General features: G+C 32.9%; 1 protein-coding gene across 1 annotated transcript in view; it reads right to left on the reverse strand.

The window, feature by feature from the left end:
- Positions 1 to 2,918, reverse strand: part of LOC110380830 (transient receptor potential protein) — a 42,222-nt gene extending 39,304 nt beyond the window's left edge. The window contains exon 1 of the mRNA XM_064039530.1: positions 2,820 to 2,918. The gene's annotated coding sequence lies outside the window, so the exon portion shown is untranslated. The remainder of the gene's footprint in view (positions 1 to 2,819) is intronic.
- Positions 2,919 to 18,685: the final 15,767 nt, after the last annotated feature.

Genomic DNA, 18,685 nt, shown 5'->3' on the forward strand with positions numbered 1-18,685 from the left:
CGGGTTTTAAAATCCAGACACAGTAAGATAAACATCAAAATGTTTGCGGCAATATTCTTACACTAATTAACCTTTTTACATCAAAGAGACCATTAAACAAAGCTATTGTCAAAATTGTTAACTATCCGTTGAATTTAAGACACTATCTTTTATCACAAAGAAGCTGAACAAAAACCTTCGAAACATAACAAGTGTCAACTATATCCTGACCCATTTACTAATTTGATTACGAAACACCATAATATGTATATCTGATTATAATAACATCGCAAGAGTGACTGTCATAAACACTTAATTACTGGTGCAGTAAACTTTTATGAGTATAAGCTATCCTTGACAACAAGCAAATAACAAGCAATTTACTCATCAGTCATCATCATCTGCCTAGCTTTTTCCCAACTATGTTGGGGTCGAGTTTCAGTCTAACTGGATGCAGCTGAGTACCAGTGCTTTACAAGGAGGGACTGTCTACCTGACTTCCTCAACCCAGTTACTCGGACAACCCAATATCCTTAAGTGAGACTGGTGTCCGACTTACTACTCGTAACGACTGCCAAAGATGTTCAAATGACAGCCGGGACCGTACAGTTTATCGTGCCCTCTGAAATACGAAAGAGCTCGTTATAACAAGATGGTCACCCATCCACGGACGGACCACACCAAGCGTTGCTTAACCTTATGATCAGTCGATGCTGCTTGCTTTAGCTATGAGGTCTTTCACTCTTCAACCAAATTATTTACAGCAAAAAGAACCATTTTGCAAAACAAATGGTTCAGAATACCCTTGGGTATGTCTCTTTAACCAAATTAGACCATAAATGCATTGTATTAAGTTACATAATGCTCTGTAGGGAATAGCTAGTTTTCTATTACCTAAATTGAAGGTTCCACTATGAGTCTACATTTAGGTTTGCGTGGCTAAATAATGAGAGTGGGTATTGATAGGTCTGTGAGGTTAAGCTGATGTTATTGAGGTTGCTTAAGGATGGGTGACCGTTTTTGTAAATTGTCAAATGTATGTTTTTGTTGATTTAATATGCAATCGTACTGTTACCCCTGATAAGACTTGTGTTAGACTTTTTGACTGACTGCTAAGGATGTTAAATGACTGCCGGGACCTACAGATTAACATGTAGGTACTCCGAAACACAGTCATTGTTCTCCAATATATACTTAGAAAGTACATATAAATTTTCAAAAGTTGCATTGGTACTTGCCTGAAATCGACCCACACACTCATTACCTATTGAGAGGTTGGTCTTCCACTAGGTTACCACGACAAAATAGTACTAAGCAAAGACAAAAATATGTAAATAATGTAAGAAAAAAAAAAAGTAATGTAATCAAGGCGTATAAATGTCCGTCGGTATTGTCGCAAAATGTTCCCCGATTCGTAACTCGTCTCCCGAAATTTTCTTTGCTCCTTATTTTATGAAATTAGCATACATTTTGTAAGGAATATGAAAGGTAAAAATATGAGGGCTTCAAAAATATATTTGGTGTGAACGTTAACATCTTTTTCTGTCATTTTACTTTCATAGCGGAAAACCACAGAATTTTGCGGTTATTGGAAGTTACAGATATATTTGTGTAGTGTATAGTCTATGTGTACTTATCTACTTATGTAGTATGTTCTATGTATGTATGTATATATGTTTGAATTTTAATATGCGTTGTTTGCTTGTATTTTTTATTTTTCATTTCTTATTCTATTGATTTTAAATTGTTTACTGTTCGAGGCTCGTGGCAAATTCATCGGACCTCTCCCCAATATAAAAAGGCTGAACCACTCATTTTACTACTAAAAGGATCCCTTTTGCTTTTTCCAGAAAAATTACTAAACCAACTATGATTAAGTACAATACAACTTCACATAATAAGTAATCATTCGATAAAAAAGCTAAAAATATTGTTCCTTGACGAGAAGTCATAAATTACTAAGAAAGTAATCCATTTTCAATAAATTAGTCAAGGTTACATACACTACGTTTTATACAAAACATACTGCTTTGTTGTTCAAAGTTTCTACCTACGATCTGTCTGCCCTTATCACAATTTTATTTCCATGTTTTCTTCTTCCTTACTCTTTTATCTGCCGTCATCTCACAAGTAACATTATTTCTAGAAATGTCGCCTTTCTCACAAGCCATCCATCGTTTCTTTGGTCGTCCTCTTCCGATATATCCATCCACATTCATGCTCATCACTTTCCTCAAAACATAATCCTAATTCCTATGAAAACAACACTATAGAAATGTCATTCTCAGAAGATTCTGCGGCAATAACTAATAATTAAAACGAAGTACTTACAAAAGTATGCTTCAAGGAAAATTTTCTTTGCGTTGAGAACAATTGTGTTAATTAATATACACACAATTTGGAAATCACCTTTTGTTTTCACCTTAATAAAAAAATAAGTGTCCTTAGATATATAACAATAAGTAGTGCTTTTTTAGAAAACTGAGTTTATACACTCTGTAAGTACCTGCTATATATTTTCAAAGTCATCATCATTGTTTCCCCTGCCACGACTTTCTTATTTTTCAAAATATTTGCACAAAAGAAAAACTGCAAAAGCTATTCGTATTCACTTCCAAAAATCTTCCACGTAAATTGGTTATTAACATAATCGCATTTACAGAAAAAACTAAGTATTTAATTCCGATTGAAGCCTCGCAATAAAATCCAAGGTTAGGACCGATCCGTAGTCAATTATTGTTAATATATCACTTTCATAAACTAATTATATTCTAATTGCAACAATAATAATGTAAATATTGCATAAAAACTGCATAAATGTGAATATTTTTGCTACTTACCGTGTTTAGAAGTTCGTTTTTATGAATTCATGATAAATTGTCCACACACTGAGTTTGTATGTCTGTCTACATGTCGCATAGTCCAACGGGACACTGGGCCGACAATATTGTAAGTGTACACCACGTTAATCGAATTTTCAAAGAGGGCTCGCCAGTAGTGTTGTGACTATATCGATAAAATTCAAAGAATCTATAAAATGTTACAACTATTCGTCAAAATACCTGCTATAAAGAAAACTACAGGCAAGTAAAAATAAACTAAAATGATTGATGTTTTGGCAAAAGCACTCATGCTCCAATGATTGCTCACGATTGTATCTCAATCCTCAAATCGATCATTTACAAGAAAAAGTATGCGAAAATATCTTTATTTTATCGTAGATCGTTCAAACAAATGGAAAGTCGGAAATTTAAAATGAAACGTTGCATATGTTTAGAAAAACATTTTTATATTAAATCGTAAAATCGTTGTAATGCTAACATAGACGCATGTCGAATATTTTTATTTTGAGATATGTTATTTGTAAATTAAACAAACTATTTGCAGGCGGCTGTCGTTATTTGCTGAGAATTGACAGTCTGGAATATGAAATGCATTTCAAATATAAAAATATTGACGCAATTGTAAGCTCGGTATTGCGATTCAGTACCTACTCTACGTTTTCACTCACTGTTGTATTAAAAACACTTTACATATTACCAAATAGAAATTTTCATGTTTACCTACTACATGGTATATTTTAAAAGTTATGTCTAAGCCATATAAAAATTATGCAGCACAATATTTTTTTCGGATGTAAGCAATATAAATATAACACACGTAATTTTTATCAGACGTATAAACTTCCATCTTACAGACAAATAAAAATATCTTTTAACTGCTTCTAAAATCGACAACTCAAGCTACAAAACCAAAAACATCGACACACCCCATCGATAGCCGCCCATCACTAGAGAAAGTTAATGTCATTAATGTAAGTCCGCAAGCCGCCATACATCGGTTGTTTAAGTTGTACGAATCGCTATCGGCCCCACCATCACCTATTAATTGTTATATCAACTTAGACTTGTTTGTTTTCCTTTTTAGCAGAATCGTCATTTGTTTTAAACTAATCCCACAATAGTAGAAACAGTTTAAAGAACACGGTAAATACATAAAACATTTTCTGTAGAAGACAGTTAATCTGTGAAGCTAATACGCTAATTAATTGGTGAAATGAAATCAATTATTAAGTCTATATACATAAAAATATGTATTGTATATTGCTTGTTTTATATAAATTATTATCATCGGCCTCTTCAACAAATAGAGAAGGACTTGCTTAATGCAGATTGGCGATTTCAAGGAAAATGTCGTTTACGCACCTTTTCTTTCCTCAAGATGTTTTCTTGCACCATCACTTATTTATTGGTTTCCATGACATGTTTTATAATAGATACAGTCAAAAATACTTTTTAACGGCATATCTTATGCTTATGCTTATGAAAATATTTACAGAAAGACCTTAGCATTTTCTGACAGTGCTTTAATGCAGGTAGGAAGGTGTAGGAAGACATACCTAAAAGATTTAGATAGATGACATACATAAGCAGATAACTGATAAATTTATGTATGACATTTCCTAGAAAGTTGGAGCCTCGAATCTCTTGATTCATAACGTTCTTCTCAAAAACTTCTTTTCTATAAAAATATTGACGGGCCCATCAAAAGAAGTGTCGTTTGAATTTGTAATAACACTGACTCAGTTTATATAGGATCCTGACCTTTGGAAGACAAAAAATGTCCTTAAAAAGTGTTCTAACAACTCTAGTGGACATTTTCGGGTTCCGTACCCAAAGGGTACAACGGGACCCTATTGTTTTCGCTCCTCTGTCCGTCCGTCCGTCCGTCTGTCACCAGGCTGTAACTCATGAACCGTGATAGTTAGAGAGTTGAAATTTTCACAGGTGATGTATTTCTGTTGCCGCTATAACAACAAATACTGAAAACTAGAATAAAATAAATATTTTTGGGGGGCTCCCATACAAAAAACGTGATTTTAAATAATGGTACGGAACCCTTCGTGCGCGAGTCCGACTCGCACTTGGCCGGTTTTTTCATGTTCTTAAAAAAAGATTTTAAGAAAATTTGTCAATTAGCGACTTTAATTCGGTCGACAAACTGTAGTGACCCTTATTTTTCTAGTCCTTTTGTTTTCAGAGACAAATTAAGTTGGACTTAATTAAAAGTGAAGGATTAATGTTCTGCTATGCTTTACATTGTAGATATTTTTCTGTTTCACGAATTAAAATTAAATAATAAGTAAGTATAATCTAATCGCTGATAAAAAGATGAAGGAAAACATCTTGAGGAAACCTGGACTATATTATATAGTCTGAAATCACCAACACTCAATCCTTCTCCGTGTGAGAGGAGGCCGCAGCCCAGCAGTGGGATGATAAAAAGGCTGTAACAGTATGTATTATACTATAGAGTTAACTAACGTAGAATTATGTAATAGGCAAGTAATAGGCAAATAGTAAAAATCTTCGTCATAACATTTCAAACGTTCCCTCAAAATTTTCATAAGAGCTCGTGCCAGAATTCTTGAATTGAAGAAGGCAAAATTGTCAACAAAATCAAACTACAATTTCTGCATTTGTAAATATTTTCACTGTGAAAATTGCTGACATGTCAGTTGCTTTTCCGCTAAGAATGTATATTTCAGAAGACGTACCTAAGTATTAGTTTTTTATCATAAGCTGTACCTATACAGTCATGGACACATAATTAAAGACACCCCCCGACTCGAAGTGAAATAAATAGTTATGGTACTGACATGAGCTTAAGCACGGTATAAACTGTAGTGTAATAATTATTAAAACAAACATTACATTGTGTTCTGTAAATTAAGAACAAAAAATATTTTCTTTCTTTAACACTTTAGATATAAAGCTCTATGGGAAATGAACACTAACTTTTGTAGCTGATACTTGGCTGGTCAGCTAATTAAAGACAGCTAAAGCCCAGTTAAGGAAAAAAACGAAAGATACAAATAGTTGCCATACTTTTTTTTAGAAGTGAGTAAAATACTTATGAAAACTCGAATTAGGTAATAATTTAGGTTTATTTCATTAAAAATTTTCATTTTAGTCCTATCAATGAGACTAGAACAAAAATTCTGGTAAGTAAAATGTTTTAGGCTTTTTAAAATTATATTTTGACATACGGATTTATTCATACCACTTGATCTATAGTAAGGACATGGTAATAAATTTATTATTAAAGATTTCTTATCAATGGCACTAAAAAAGGCATGGTTTGAGAACAACTCAAAACCGACCCCAAGGAAAACTTGTCCGCAAACAGACTTTAAGGCGGTGCTATAGGCAAATAGTGAACCATTTACATGATTCGGTACTGGTTTTTTTGGGAGTCATCTGATGCTAAAAGGACGACAATTGTGTCTGCAGAACTTTTAGACTACAACCGGGTCGAGAAAAGCTGTAAGGCATGGGTATCGGAAGATGTTACTTTTGGAAAAGCACCGCGTGCCCATACTGTAGTTGGCTATTTCTATCAAATGTGAAAGATGCAGTTAACAAGTGTTCAAAAATGATTTTTTTTTTCTCATTAAACAAAGGGATACGAATAATTCTAAAATAATGTATCGAAATTACTCGCCTCCAAAACATGAGATGGAACCGAAATACACTAAGAAAGTTCTCAAACATAGGAGGCGAAAAAGTAATAGTGTCTCCTCTCCACTACTTGGTGTGGTGATCTTTTAGAAAGATATTATTAAAAAAAAAATAGGCGAATTCAAGTACTATAATATTTTAGAAATAGCATTTTGTTATATGCTAAGCATAATTTACCGGTCCTTAGCGCTTTCCAAATTAGAAAAGTTCTGAAAAACACTGTAAGAGTAGTAAAAAGGACTCTTTGATCGAGCAACTTATGACGGTTTTGGTTTGGCCCATCGCAAATATAATAGAAAAAAAACTGGTGATCGGCCAGAAAACACAATGGCGATAAGTCATACATGAAACATTGATCAATTTTACACAGATTTTTATGAAGCATGGAAGAAAATTCCCGTAGCGACTTAAAACAAAACTGACCGCTTGCACGCTTAGGGATGTCGTGCTGTCATTGAGGTAAAAGGAAATAAACCAAATATTAGTACTCATTAGTATGCTTAGTTACAGGGTAGGGAATGTTGTTATAGAAAAGTACCATCAATAATATTAATAATTTGCATTTCTTCCTCTGAGCAAATGGAGTGTCTTTAATTATATGGCCATTCCACGTTATGGTTCATACCGCTCGAGATTCGGATAAAGCGAAAAAAAACTTGTCGCGAAGGATCACTGAAAATATTCTTTAGTTTTAATATTTCACAATGCCCTCTTAAATATTTTAAAATAGAAAATAAAGTTCCAGTAGCAATCAGAAAAAGGAAAATAGAGATGAAATGCGGCAGCAATTTAAGATTCCAACAGTGTCTTTAATTATGTATCCATGACTGTATGTATACTAATATTATAGCTCAAAAATTAGTTTGTATGTTTTTTTGTTTGCTTGAACGCGCAAATATTAGGAGCTACTAGTCCTATTTGTTAAATCTTTCAGTATTAGATAGCCCATTTTATCGAGAGATGGGAATACTCATATGCTTTATCCGGCTGCATGATAGTTTCCAATGAGATGTGGGTGAAACCGCTAGTAGAAGCTAGTATATGAATTATAGTGACTCTTCCAAACTTGTACTAAAAATAACTTCAATATGTTCTTGGAAATAACTCTCGATAAAACATTTAATACTGTAGAGATTCTATCTTATAAAGTTTTACCTCGGAAACCAGGAAAATCGGAAAAATAAAATACACCCACAGTATTTGTAAAAGATGAAGCTTTTTAAATAATAACTCGAGTCTTGGGATATAATAATATATTTCCACAATATTTTGCAAAGAATGTCTTTCTTTCGTAGACATTATCAGGAATGCTTACAATTTTACGGAACATTGAAAATAATCAGGCGGATATTTTAGATATCCGATTCTCAAAATAAAATGTAAATTAAAAGATGTAATAGGTAATAATTGTAGATACGAAGATTTTTTTTCGATAAAACATGATTACCTACCTATACTTGACTACTTGTACTTTGACGACCTCTGTGGCGCAATGGTCACCAAGCCGGACTGCCGAATCTGAGGTCCCGGGTTCGATTCCCGGTTCGGTCGACATTTGTGTGATGAGCATGCTTGTTGGTCGTGGTCTGGGTGTTACAATATGTATTTATAAAATATGTATATGTGTAGCTATATGTAGTTTATCAGTTGTGTTAGCACCCATTACACAAGTTAATTAATAACTTACCATGGGGCTAACCAACCGTGTGTGAAAAGGTGTCCCGACATTATTATTATTATTACTTACGACTTATTGAAAGGATTACGTAGGTAAGTTCTACAGGCACCGTTCAAAGGACAATGGGCACTTTGTATGGAATTTGGTACCCGCTCCAACAGTAACGTATGATATATCATTAGAAAGGTATTAACGTGAAGAATAATAAAAACTATGGGGCTTGCCTCAATTAGCTGTCCGATCCGAGTAACGATAAAAATTGAATCGACATACAAGTATGTCATCCATATATGCAAATTCATTAAGAGGCATATTATGTCGTCAGTGTAATAATTTTAAACTCAGTTAACAGACATCTTACATTGTTTGAGATACACTCTATTATAATTTAAAGGTTGTAATAGTCTATGGAGTCATACTACGGAAACACAATCGTCATCTGATTTGACGAAAGCTCAAAACATTTATTTCATCTTTTTTTAAGAAGAAATCCATCATTATCTCAGCACGTCTTGACGAGCAAGATTGAGTCGTAATATGTACTATGTAAACATCGTCTTCTGACTTTTCAACCTCAATTGATTGTAAAGACTGAAAAACTTTCACCAAATACATCAGCTAGTTCTGCGTGAACTGCAAAGGTTTGCAGTCTTTTTTCAAATCAATCGGCAGGCAAACATTCTAAAAAAGCCAAATTCTAGTTTTTTTGTTACTTTACCAGTTTTTATTCGATACAGTTGGATTTAAGAACTACATCTACGTTGATGATTTATGAACATTATGCATTCTATTAGTCGATGTCACGCGAAATGGACAAGGATTTGGGACTAGTCGTCATAGTAAACATTTTTTGCCTTGCCAAGACCTACGCAATGGTACTACATTCAACACTGTTGGACAAGGTACCAAAACGCCCATCGTCCTTTGTTTTTTTTTTAAATACTTACTTAGTCTGCGTTTATATAATAAAAGGAAACATTTTTTTGTTGGTTTGTACTCTGAAGGGTCCGAAACAACCGAAACGATTTGAGAAATTCTTTCACTATTAGAAAGCTACACTCATCCCGAGTAACTGAGTGCTGATTCCGAGTTTTGTAAGTTTACGCGCTCGATACGTAATTATAACCTGGCTGAAGTAAAGAGTCATATGCTACATGACATGATTAGAATATAGCATGTTCATTCATTTTTCCGGATAATGACGTTTACTATTTCGCAAGTGAGCGCGTTTATAATACGACCAAGTGCCGATTATGACAGCCTTTATGAAATAAACATGTCAAAAATATAGCTAACTTGCAAAACTCGCACTAGGCACTCTGTTATGGGCTGTAGTTCCCACAGGGTGCGGGTGTAACGGGAAAAGAGCTAGTACCTATATAACTAAGAGAAAAGTTCTTACTAGAGGGCCGTAGGTATTGCACGCTTTAAGACGCATATTTTCCCTTTATTTTTTTTCTCTGTTATGCTCATTTTGTTAAGTGTATTGAAACGCTAAAAAAAATATTACTTTTTTCTTTCTTTCTTACTTATAGAAAATGGTCCTTCGTATCCAGTGTTTACGATATCCATGTATGAGATCAGGATTTTAGTTTTTCTAGCCCCTTGATTTAATTTACTCGGGTAGTGAAAGTTTTTGATGCAATTTACGCCCTTCTTAGCAAAGCAAGAACTTTGCAAAGTTTTTTTGGCGCTAAAGTCTAAAGTCCCAGAGGCTTATTGAATTTATAATACTTACTTAGCTCATGGGATTTCTTTTAAATCTTTATATGTGTAGTTGATTGTGTAGGTTGATTAAAAAATGTGTTCTTAGTGAAATTGAAAAGTTGAAAAACGCAATCTTAAATTAATTTAGAAGACTCAAATTTATTTATCTGTATGTCCGATTGTCAGACAAAACAACTGGACTTATATAAAAATATACAATGTGTCCCGGGGATAAGTGACCGCCCGAAATTTTTTGAATATTTGTACAAAATTAAGGATAATTTCCTTTATATTTGGGACTTACCGCCTTTGGTTTTTTTTTAATGATTTTTAGTAAATACTGTGACGTGCTGCAGTTTTTTTAAGATATTTCCTAAGTTTTTACATCTTTTTAAATTCTTTTTTCTTTATTGACTAGCCGACATCATAGTTTATCAAACATAACAAAAATCTAATAAAACATTTATTAGAAAAAAAAGAAAATAAAAATTCAAAGAAAATAACGCCTTTTTTTCAGATTTTTCAAAATAAGTCCAATAAATGCCCCCTTAATATCAATTTCTTTTAATTTATTAATAAACTACATGATATTTCCTACAATAGCTCACAACAATGTTTGCTGCTATTTCAAACAAATGCAAAAATACAGTCAGTTGAAATTTGAAAAAAAAGAGCAAAGCCTGTTATTAACAGACCTGACAATAAAAATTTTTTAATGATTTTTTTCAAAAATATAAATGAAATTATCCTTAATTTTGTACAAATATTCAAAAAATTTCGGGCGGTCACTTATCCCCGGGACACATTGTATACTCTACACAGTTAGTCTAAAGCCTGACAAAGTGCTACTGGCTACTTTTTATCCGATTTCGATAAATATTTCCCTCGGACACCATCGGAAGCACAAAGAACAGAGCCTAGTATTTCAAAATCCTTTACTATACTCGACCAATTTCTCTTACCAAAGACTGCATTACTCACAAACGCAGGTAAATAAACAATAGCAAGTATAACCAGATTGCGGACCGTCCGTACATGGTTTACGTAAGCCGGAGTTCCGTCCGGTATTGTCCTAAGCTAATTATAAGAGACAGCCGTGCTCAAACTGGACTACTGGGTGTTCTCGTGTTGTGTGTGTGTTAAAGTGTGAATATAGGCTTTACTAGTATCTATCATCATCTGCTTAGCTTTTCACTAACTATGTTGTATATATGTTTTAAGTATGCTGGGGTCGGCTTCTAGTCTAACTGGATGCAATGCAGCTGAGACTTTCACGAGTACTTACCTATAAGTATGTGTGTAAGGTTTTATCAACAAGAGTTGGTAAATGTCTCGATAAAGATTTATTCTCGTTAAAGATTTATATCGTATTTATCAAGCTCTTGACAGTGGCTCCAGCATGTTGGTCATTTAGTTTCAATACTTAGCTTCCGTCTTCTAGCTGATTAAACAAATCCTAAGATCAAGAGTATATACCAAAGTACGATTAAGAGTAGTGAAATCTTAGATTTTACTAGAAAATCTTAGAAGATACCGAAGTTCGGGCTTTTACTGTTACACATGTGTGTAGGAAATGAACATATTGTTTGATTTCCTATTCATGCGGAACCTTGATCTGATTTAGGATTATAAATTCAAATTGTTGACACATATCTAACTTTTCTCTGAATATTTACATACCAAGTATAACTCAACTGCTTTCGTGAAAACATCTTATGTAATATTGTTGACTCTCTCTAATTTTATCATAATTATTTATGTTTAGTTACAACAAAAATTTACAAGAACAAGATTATAAAAAAAAACCTAGGGAGAAAAGAGCTATCTACACTAAAAATGTTAAAGTTTGAGAAACATAAGATGTCAGTCCAAGAGAGAGCAGTGGCCGTCAATATTTCCCGACAATGTCCGCATATTGGCTGCCTCACTTATTATTAGATTATTGTCACTTACCTATGACGAAACTTTGCTAAAATTGTACGCCGTACGATGTTCGGCGTTTTATGTCGTTGCTGATGTTATTATATGTGAGTACATATGCAATTTGAGGTGTATTTTAGAGGTTGCTACTACCCAAAATCCATCTAAATTGTAGTATCTACTAGTAACATCGTGTGTGTAGTTTGTTTGTGTATTGTAATCTAGAGGCGAGGGCTCTAAATTGCTCTCTAAGGACCAGCAAACTCTAAGTCGGCGGATAAATTTGATTGGACTCATAAATCACTTTGGTATGGAGATGATACTTATGTAAAACGCACATTATATTAATCAACGATCAGGTCAACATCTACCAGGTTTCAGACCGACTAAAAGTTTAATTGGGTTCATGATTTCCTTCAAAATAAACCTATGAATTGACTAAAACCAACTGAATCAAATGAACCAACCATCAATACAATTATCGGCCGACAGAAGCCGACAGTTTAGACTACAGTGTACAGTCTTAAAACACAAATAGGCTACAAAATTTTCCTCGATTTTCTCCTACATATCAACCCCTCTTCTGGATTGTACTATCTAGTATTATATCTTCGAATAGCTAAAGAAATAGTTGCCTATCACTAGGTTGATTGATGGCTCCAAATTGCTTCTTAAATACCGGGATTTGTATTCAGATACTACGATTTTAGGGGTCCTTACACAAATGGGAAAAGCCGGGCCCTATTGCTATCTATCGTATCATTTTGTAGATACGGAACCATTCGTGCGTAAGTCCGACTCGCACTTTGTAATTTTTTTCTTTGTAATGTAAAAATTAAATTATAACCATTATTTTATGTTATACTTAAATATTGTTTATACTTATAGTATTCATGGTATTCAAGTTGAGAATAGCGAGAAGAGAGAGTTTCCCTTTATGTTTCTCGTATGTATTTATTACAAATATGATATAATATATGATATCATGAGATATCAGTGTTCCTTACAATATATTCTATGCATTATCTTTGAAGACATTTGCATGTCTTGGACTCCGCTAGTGATGTACCAATATAAAATATTTCAGTTGGTTTTATCGATAATCTCAAAATGTCTATTCATATCAGGCGATACTGTAAAATAAGTACTTAACATTGAAATAAAGAATATGTGAATGCTTTGCTCAACTCTGTTATAAGTCCTTAAAGAGGTAATTAGAGGTAAGGTAAAAATAATTGGGGGGGATGTAGCAAGCCTTCTCGTAGAGCGTCACCTATGCTCGGGCCCTCCCCGTGAGTAGCGGCATACTCGTATGCCGTGAAACCAATTGCTACACCACGATGACACGTCAGAGAAAGAGGTAATTGGCTCTATTTACATCTTATTACCTACTTTGCTAAAGTTTCATAATAATCTCACAAGGATGCTAAATAGCATTCATTATACACTTCATTAAAAGTGGCATTACTACCAAGACTTTATAGCTCAGATACAGAATAATAAACTTGTACTGAACAAAATATTTCTAATGTTACATTCTACCAATACGACTTTGTTTTTGTGTTGTAACAAAATTGTACGTCGATATTCAACTTAACGATTTATCGATATTATGTTATCGAGTGTTTCCCATCCCTACAAGTAACAAGAGAGCTGATATAAATCTCTGCTGGTCTTCAGTTAACGGGCGTTAGTTTATACAATATATTGTTTAGCTGCAGACTGTTCGAGCCAAAGTTCACTGTTTTACACTTTTAATAAGTTGCTTGGAAAACTTGGTAGAAATAGAAATAGAAATCGTTTATTTGCTGAAAATGTATGTTACAGATATGGTGATAAATTAATTTATATTGTCTCAATACATTTCGCCTTACGGCATGCAAAGTATTTGTTGACGTTGACAATTTAACTTAATTATATTAAAAACTTATAATATTACACATTTTTAAGTTAAAATTCTACCCAAACTCTAAATAAAAATAAAAATCGACAAAACTAAAACACAAAAAATTCTAAATAGAAAAAAAAAAAAACTTAATGAATACAAAATAAAAAACTAAATAAGACTTACATTAAATTTCAAAAGTAAACTCTACAATAAACTCATAATTTACTATTTACAGTAACAAATTTTAATCTAATTCATCATTTAGGAAATCGTTAATGTTGTAGTAGCATCTGTCCTGTAAAATTTTAACTAAAGATTTTTTAAATAATTTTGTCGGTAACTCTTTTAATTTTTGCGGAAGTTTATTGTATATCTGAGGGCCCATATGTAGAATATTCTTTTTTAGTAAAGCGGTTTTGTGTCCACCGGTATACAGCTTATCTTTATATTGCGACCTCATTGGTCCGGCACGTTTTCTAACTTCAGTCAGTGATGTAAATAGGTGTTGATTTGTTTTTACAAATAGCGCTACTTCCAATATATATAGGGATGGAAAGGTTAGGATTTTTAATGCTTTGAATTGTGGTAAACAACTTTCCGTAGACTTGAGACCGGTCATTGAACGAATGCATCGCTTTTGAGCTTTAAATATACGCTCTCTTTCACTACAATTACCCCAGAATATTATACCGTATCTCAATACGGAAGCTACTAATCCATGATACGCGGATACTAACGTATTTAAATTGACCTTTTTTGACAAGTTATAAAGCACGAAAGCATTTTTGGCTAGTTTCTGGGATAAATATTCTGCATGAGGACGCCATGTCAATCTGTCATCTATATTAATTCCTAAAAATTTAGTCACACTGGTTGTATCTATTGTTTGGTCTTTATATTTAGTCTCTACACTATCAGGAAGTTTTCTTTGGTAAAAATGCATGACTTTAGTTTTTTGTAAATTTATTATAAGATTGTTTTTATTCAGCCAATGTATTAACGATTTAAGTGAGTCATTTATTTCTTTCTCATAGTTTCTTTTATCACCGCATTCAATTGTTACAGTGCTATCGTCCGCGAATAATGTAGTAGGTTGATGAACATTAGCAGGTAAGTCGTTTATGTAAAGCAGGAATAGTAATGGGCCAAGCACGCTACCTTGTGGTACTCCAAATTTAGTGACTCTACAGTCTGATAGATATTTGATCTCCCGTTTTGTTTTAGTACATACTCTAGTTAATTCTGTGTGTTGTTTCCGATCAGTGAGGTATGATTTAATTAAATTTAAAACGTTGCCTCTTATACCGTAGCTGTGAAGTTTATTTAACAGAGTTTCATATTTTACACAGTCAAATGCCTTTGACATATCTGTAAATATTGAACATACGGGATTTTTCTTATCAATGTTATACATGACAACTTTTAAGAAATCAAATATTGCCATATTTATATTTTTGTCTTTACGGAATCCTTTTTGTTCCTGGCATAATATATTATTTTTAGATATGAATGAATAAATAGATTCATATATAATTTTTTCAAATATCTTTGAAAATATAGGAATTAATGCCACGGGCCTATAGTTTGACATTTCTTCCTTATTATTCTTTTTAAAAAGCGGTTTTATCACAACTATCTTTAATTTATCTGGATACACACCTGTGCTAATACAAGCATTAAGTATATGACTTAAGGGTTTCGCTATAATATCAGACACATACTTTATTACGACCGTATGAATACCGTCATAGCCATAACTATTTTTATTTTTTAAGTTTTTTATCACTCGTGTAATATCCCGGTCTATTACCGGATGCATAAATAAAGACTTTGGATTATTAGGAATATCGTATTTACTATCTGAATTATTACTAGAGATATCTTGCACTTGGTCTATAAAATAGCTGTTAAATGATTCTGCAATTTGTTTAGGATTTTTGATTAATTCATTGCCCTTACTTATTTGCAGTATTGGTTCAATAAGTTTATTTTTATTAGCATTAATTACTTGCCATGAAGCTTTGTTTTTGTTTTGTGAGTTATTAATGAAGTAATTGTTTTGTACTTTTTGTGTAAGATTAATAATTGTTTTTAGTTTTTTTGAATAGTTTTTAAATATGTTTTTATTTTCACTCGAAGGAGCTTTTCTATATTTCCAAAGTAGGTTTCTTTTTCTTTTACTACATATCTTTATTCCACGGGAAATCCATTTGACTTTATTGTACGGAGTTACGGTGATTAATTTGTAAGGAAAGCATAAATCGTAAATCAAACAAAAAAGGTCCATAAACTTATTGCATGCGTCATTTGGGTTATCACATTCTAGCACTTCCGAAAAAGATAGGCACTGAAGGTGCTTTTTAAATAATATTAAATTATCTTTCGAAATGTCGCGTTTCCGAATACGCCATTGTTTTAAAACAAATGTTTTACTAACTTGTATTTTCATAATCTGAGCCGTATGATCGGACAAAGCAAAATCAACTATAGAACTTTCGCATCTTTGGTTGTAGTTATGAGCAAAATTATCAAGACAGGTGCCACTTTTTATTCTAGTAGGTTGTTTAAATTCTAGTTTAAGATTGTAGTTCAAAAGTAGATTTTCAAAATCTAGCGTGTAAGAATTTCTTTTAAGTATATTAATATTGAAGTCTCCGCATAAGACGATTTTTTTGTTAGCTTTAGTACATAGTTTTCGTAATAAATATATTAAAGGTAGAATACATTGAATGTCAAGTAGATACTATATTATAAGTTTCCAATTTTATTTTGTGAATTTGTATTACACCATGACGTGTCATCCACGGGATGACAGTATTTCCCCACTATTTAATGTAAGTTATTTTACATAAACCTTCCTCTTTAATCACTCTATCTATAAAAAAAACCCGCATGAAAATCGGTTGCGTAGATTTGAAGATTTAACAGAAATATGAACCTAGTGATATCGAGCTATAATGGCTTTAAAAAATTAGACTCTATTTGTTTTTGCATTTTATATAACAAAAAACAACAATAACAGTGTTGCTGTTAAAGTCCTTTATTTACCTACATTTAATTTAATTTTAGGAAATCATATAGGCAATAACGTAATTGAACTGGGTTGAGGAGGTCAGATTGGCAGTCGCTCCTTGTATAACACTGATACTGACTGGTAACCGATCCTAACACAGCTTGAGAAAAAGGCTCGGGAGATGGTATAGGCAATTAGGTATTAGTTCATTCTCCACACCTACTCACTTCGTAACGTCTCATCAGCTAATCAAAGGGAAAAATCAACAATGTCCATTAATCATTGTGTTCTCAATGAATCACGATTCACAATAGACTCATAGAGGAAGTTAGTTAAAGGTTTGTGGTCTATTACGCTACATAGACATCGGAAAAGCTTGTTAGTAGACAGAAAAGTCGATTTAAACTGTCGGGTGAAACCGCGGACGAAAGCTAGTTGTGTTGATAAGCAATTTTCAATAGTTGAATAAGTAGGTAGTGCTAAATAGTTTCGTAGTAGTTCATCATCATTATTAGCTTCAAAATTTATTGTGAGGCGCGAAATTATGTTGCTTGACACTAATTTAGTGCTTAACGTTAACTTTACCTAGAAATGTAATTTTAACTAAGTATCTGAGAAACTTTCGTCAAGTTACAGAAGTACCTAAGGTTAAGGCCCAAGCTCAAAGACAACATAAACGTCAGTTTTCATAAAACAACCGTTTACTTACTATGGATTTTTACGTTAAGTTTTTTAAGCAGGTAAACAGTTGTTTTGGAAAACGGTCGTTTAAGTTATCGGTAAAAATTGGCCTGACTGTATATTCCAGTCAAAAAAACTATTTTTGGTATGCATAAAATGCCTACGTAACCTGATTTATACTAATTATTAACTAGGTACTAAAGAATGAAGAATAGAGTTATTTACGTGTTAGACATGAGCAAACATCCTTTTCTATTTCCTAGCAAGCTTCCTGTGTTCCATATAGCGTGTATTCGAGCGAGCATTGAAGTTTAAAATCTATACTAATATTAAATACAAAGCTGAAGAGTTTGTTTCTTTGCTTGATCCTGCCAACCTCAGAAAAGTCCAATTTGAATAATTCTTCCAGTGTTAGGCATCCCATTTTATGTGGATATGCGAACACAGGTGAAAACGCTGGCCAAAGCTAGTCAGAGTCATAAGACATAAGACGGAATTCAACAAATGATTTGAATATAAATATTGACTTTAAAAACGTAAAAAATACCTATTAAATAGTAGAATCTGTGTCAAGGGTAAAAAATATCTTGACGCCAATACAAAACAATACAAATAATAATAAACACAAGAGTCTCCAATCAGTTTTTAATTAAAAAATAATCTTCACTCATAATTTTGTTTGATGACAGATACCTACTTTTCAAAGCACTCACTCTATTTGAAATATGTATGTACTCATTCTTTTATGTTTTTCAATTTATATCAGTGCCTACATAAAGTTTTACTTTTTATCCTTTAGAAAAAATTACATTGTTCTTATCTTCAAGTTTAGTATCTAGTCAGTATTTAATAGGCCAACGTCTGCCTAGGCTTTTTCCAACTATTTTAGTGACAGTTGCCAGTCTAACCGGTTTCATCAGTTCAGTATATCCAACTTCTTCAACCCAGTTAAAAGGACAACCTTATTGTATTCCAATTGGTACAACTGGTTGTCAGACTTTCTGGACTTTCAAAATTTAACTCGAAGCCAACATAATTGAGAAAAATATGATGATATTGATACATATATTAGGTATAATATACCTTTAAGAACAGATTTACAAAACAAAATACCCTAGCAACAATTTAGCACAAAGACGCTGGAGGTATAAACTTCTAAGTGCATGTTATACGATATTTATACTACAGAAGGTCCAATTAAACCTTTAACTGAGGCATAATACGGCACTTTATTTTACTGTTGCCATCCGACGCCAGTTTATTAATTTTATGACCTGTAGCTACTGCTTTAGCTTTGT

The sequence above is a fragment of the Helicoverpa armigera genome, chromosome 19 (assembly GCF_030705265.1).
Source record: "Helicoverpa armigera isolate CAAS_96S chromosome 19, ASM3070526v1, whole genome shotgun sequence".
Lineage (NCBI taxonomy): Eukaryota > Metazoa > Arthropoda > Insecta > Lepidoptera > Noctuidae > Helicoverpa > Helicoverpa armigera.